The following is a 4445-nucleotide window of genomic DNA, read 5'->3' as shown; positions in this document are numbered from 1 at the left end:
CCTTCTATCTGGTGAATATAGTATAACACTTCTATTAATTACAATAAAAAATATAAAAAAAGAAATAGATGATGTGCAGAGTACTTAGTACCTATCCCTTAGATATGGCTCAGTAAAGTCTGCCCAAAGAGGGATTTGATGACTATGTAGGTGCTCAGTAAATGTTGGCCTACTGAAGAAATGCTTGTATATTTTATAGTCAGGAAAGCCTTCGGGGCATCTTTTTCTCCTTGAGTTGTAAAAGAAGTGATAGATTTGAAGAACATACAGCAAGAGGGTGTTTCAAGCATGAGCCAAAGCTCAAAGATGGGGAAGCATGTTGGCGAGGGTTAAGCCTGCCAGGAAAGTTAGGCATGAAAGAGGGGTGGAGTGACCACAGGCACGAAGAGAAAGGCCAAAAGACAGCTGAGCAAGACCTTTATTGCCAGTTGTGTCTAACAAATCGATAGGAAGCTACAGGATCTTGAGTGGTTGGGCTATAATGGGAATGTAGCTTTTGTTGTTTTCAGACTCCACACTTGGCTTCTGTTCTAAGTGCTCAAGCTCTAGACAACCTAATGAAGTTTATGTTGTTATAATAACTCCACCTTTCAAACTAACCCTCAAGGAAATCCTGGGAACAAAATGATGAGGGTAAAGATGAAAGAGACATAGAAATTTTCTTTGAACACTTTAGGGGTGCAAGGGAAGAAAAGAAGAGTCCTGAGTGACTGACTACATTTCATTTTGGCTTTAGAACTGCTAAGTGTGGCGATGCATGCCTGCAGTCCTAATACTTAGAAGGTATAGCAAGTGGATTGCAAGTTCAAGGTCAGCATGGGTTACATAGTGATAACCTGTCTCAAAAAAAAATCCAAGAGTTCTTGCCTAACATTTGCCACCCTGGGTTTGATTCCTAGCATTGCGTGAACACAGAACACTGCATTTGCAGAAAGGTAGATGCCTATTTCTTGTTGGCCTATCACCAGCAGACTCTAGACTATAGGCAGGCCACATATGCCACTATCAGGGTGAGAAAACAGACCCAACCAATTTGTTTAGAGGCAGGGTGATATATCTTGTCACATACAGTACTGGCCAGGCAGGGCAAGGCAGACCTGAACTTCGATAACTTTACCTGACAAGTAAAAACGATGCTCATTATGAAACTTGGTAATCTCTAGCATGTGTTGCATAAGAAGAATGTTTATTACTGGTACTTATTTTACTTTGTGCTAGTCCTGGGTCTTGAATTCAGGATCTGTCCCTGAGCTTTTAGGCTCTACAACTTGAGCCACAGCTCCACTTCTGGCTGGTTTTTTTTTGTTGTTGTTGTTCTTTTTTGTTTTTGGTGTTCAATTGGAGTTAAGAACTTTGTAAACTTTCCTATCCAGACTGGCTGCAGTGATCCTCAGACCTAAGCATCTTGAATTACTTGGATTACAAGCATGAGTCCCTGGTGGTGGCATTTATTTTTTAAGGGCAACTTGTTGTAGTCAGTCAGCAATTGATAGAGCAAGTGGGTTGCTGTGAGGAGAAGCAGAAACACTTTCTGACTTGAATTTGACAGCTCTTCATAGTTAAATATCACTTGATTTCATCCTAGATAATAGCCTGCTCTTTTTCTGGTGGTACTTGACTTTGAGCTAGGGACTTTTTCTCACTTCTGGACTATTACTTTATCACTTGAACTAAACCCCTAGCTTTACTTTTCTACTCTTTGGCAATCCTATTTTGTTCACATAGTCCATGCCATTAATAAAGTTCTAGCAAGATATTGCCAATCATTCATCAGCTCACTAGATTACAATCATTTTTATCTTGGGGCTTTATATTTGGTTGTAAGGTAGTTTGAATTCAGACCTTATACTTGCTAGACAAGCACCATGCCACTTGAACCATGCCTCGAAAGCTTTTGTTTTAGTTATTTTTCAGGGAAATTCTTGCTTTTCTTGCCTGGGCCAGTCTAGATTGTGATGCTTCTGTTCTCCTGCAGGGCCCTGGAAGGGACGAGAGGAGCCTGGTGGGCTTGGGTGGAGCTTTGTCTTAGGGTGCATCAAGGTACATGGTATCCTAAAATGTACAGGATGAGTTTGGCTACTCAGGGAGATGTCCACTGCAAAAGCCTCACTGTCTGGGGCCGAGCGTAGGGTATGGTAGTTACCTGTTTCACTGGGCTGCAGCACCAGAGAAACAATGGAGTTGGCTCCCTGAAGAAGATGGGGTTGAGGGGCAGAAGTCAGTGAGGGAAGAGAGGGGGCTTGTTGTCATAGTGACAGCAAGTGCACTAATGATGCCTCTGAGAATGGATGTTTAGCATATTTCATGAGACTTCAATAACCATTAGCCTCAGGTTTGTGTCCTTTCTTGCCCAAGATTCACATAGTGAAACTGTTGATCTGATGGCTGTTCTAATGAGATACCCTGATGTCCCGGTTCAGCTTTCACAATGACCAGAAGAACTACAAATAGTTCCTTGGATCAATATAGAAGTTCTTGGTGGTACACTGAGAAGAAGCAATGCACCCACCTAGGCCTCAAGATAGCCTTCACTCTGGAAGACAGGCTTCTTTTTAATTCTTATTTCAAGGACCTCCATTATTGGAAATATTTTTTTTTTGCCAGTCCTGGCGACTGAACTCAGTGCCTGAGCACTGTCCTTGAGCTTTCTCAAGGCTAGAGCTCTACCACTTGAGCCACAGTACCACTTCTGCTTTTTCTGTGTGCTACCAATGAATCAAACTAGGTCTTCGTGCATGCTGGCCAAGGGCTCTACCACTAGGCCAAACTCCCGGCCTGGAAATATTTTTTACTAATTCCTAAACCTGTAGGGAAATACAGACTGGATAAAATAAATAAGATGGATCAATTTGTGTGTGTGTGTGTGTGTGTGTGTGTGTGTGTGTGTGTGTGTGTTTTAGCATTTTAGCACTGATCTAAGTAAGGAAACCAAAAATCCACAAATAATAAAATACAAAAATGTCACTTATGGTTAAATGAGCTCATGGTAGTGTTGATCTTGTGGCAAACTAGACAGAACTGGCTGGACCCAGTGGGAACTATCACAAGTTTCCTGCATAAAGACTGACCCTGGAAGTTTGGGAGTGTGGCCTTTTTGACACAGGGGAGAGTGAACTTCTCCTATCAACTCATGAAAGAGCAAGAAAGGTTTCAGGGTAGAAAATGATAGGAAGCCTCTTCTTTGGGAATCTAAATCTCTTCAAATTTACATTTCTCAAACTTGGAAGATTTAGAAATTCCCATGAAGATATGAATATAAGACCTGCTGCCACTGGCTGACTGAAGTTTGTAGAGTGTCCAGTGGAAGCAAGGGACACTGCTTAGGGAAAAAGTAACCCCTGTTGAGATAGGTTCATAATAACATTGACAGCCCCTGCCTGAAGAGACTGTTAGCAAGAACTACTGTAATAAAATACCATAGACCTAATGGCTTAAAAAACAGAAAGTTAATGCCAGGTACAGGGCTTATGCCTGCAATCTCAATTTGAGGTCAGCCTGTATGAAAGTTAGTGAGACCCACAACAAACAACATGAGCATAAGGGTTATCATCTGTCATTCCAGCTCCACATGTGCCAGGATCTGTAGCTAGGTACAATAACGCCTCTGACCAATTAACCACATGTCCTATAGTTACATCTGCCTCACTCCCATTTTCAATCTATGCTCTCAGATAATGTTGTCTGTTGAAGTTCTCAGAACCTGTTTTGATTCTGAAGAGGTTTGGGTTCGTGACTTGATGTTGTTTTGCTTTGCTTTGTTTGGCTTTGCTCAAACAAACTACTACATTTAATTGGCCTAAGGAATTTTCCCTTTATAATGTTTATGCGTTGTGTGATCTTGACCACGTTGCTTAAATTCTAACAATCTCAATTTCATTTCTTGTCGTGGTAACCATGTACCTTTTATGCTTGTAAAAAAAAACCATTCTGAATTAATGAATTAAATACTTTTCTTCTTTGGTATCTCTCTCCCCCCTCTTTCAGCATCTTAGGGGGCCTGGGCAGGGCACCAGCCATAGCTGCAGAGACTAAAGCAGATGGAGTCATGTCTGATTCATGTGATTCAAGTTCAGGGGATCCTGTGATTTCCTTTGCTGGGGATTGGTTGAGGTACAGGTATGAAATTCACATTCAGTCAGAGAAATGTGAGAAGTAGCCTTCTTAAGGGTCTCTGGATGAGGACTTCCTCCATTGTTAACAAGGAAGAAATACAGCTCCATAGACACACCTCTAGGTATGCAAAACATCACTATACCTCTGGACATGTGAAGATGTACTATCTGGACATGGGGAAGCCATCTTGAATTCATTTTGGTTGCTGGTCTAAGGACAAAGTCAGTGAGAAAGGCAAAGAGAAATCTATAATAACCTGGATCCCTGAAGACTTCCATTCACTCACCAAGTTAACCAGCACGGGAGACTCTTCCTCTAGAGTTCCTGTTAAA

This window comes from Megascapheus bottae, chromosome 10 (assembly GCF_031878675.1).
Source record: "Megascapheus bottae isolate mThoBot1 chromosome 10, mThoBot2.hap1, whole genome shotgun sequence".
In the NCBI taxonomy this organism is placed as follows: Eukaryota; Metazoa; Chordata; class Mammalia; order Rodentia; family Geomyidae; genus Megascapheus; species Megascapheus bottae.
The sequence above is the reverse complement of the archived record's forward strand: the minus strand, read 5'-3'. Positions refer to the sequence as shown.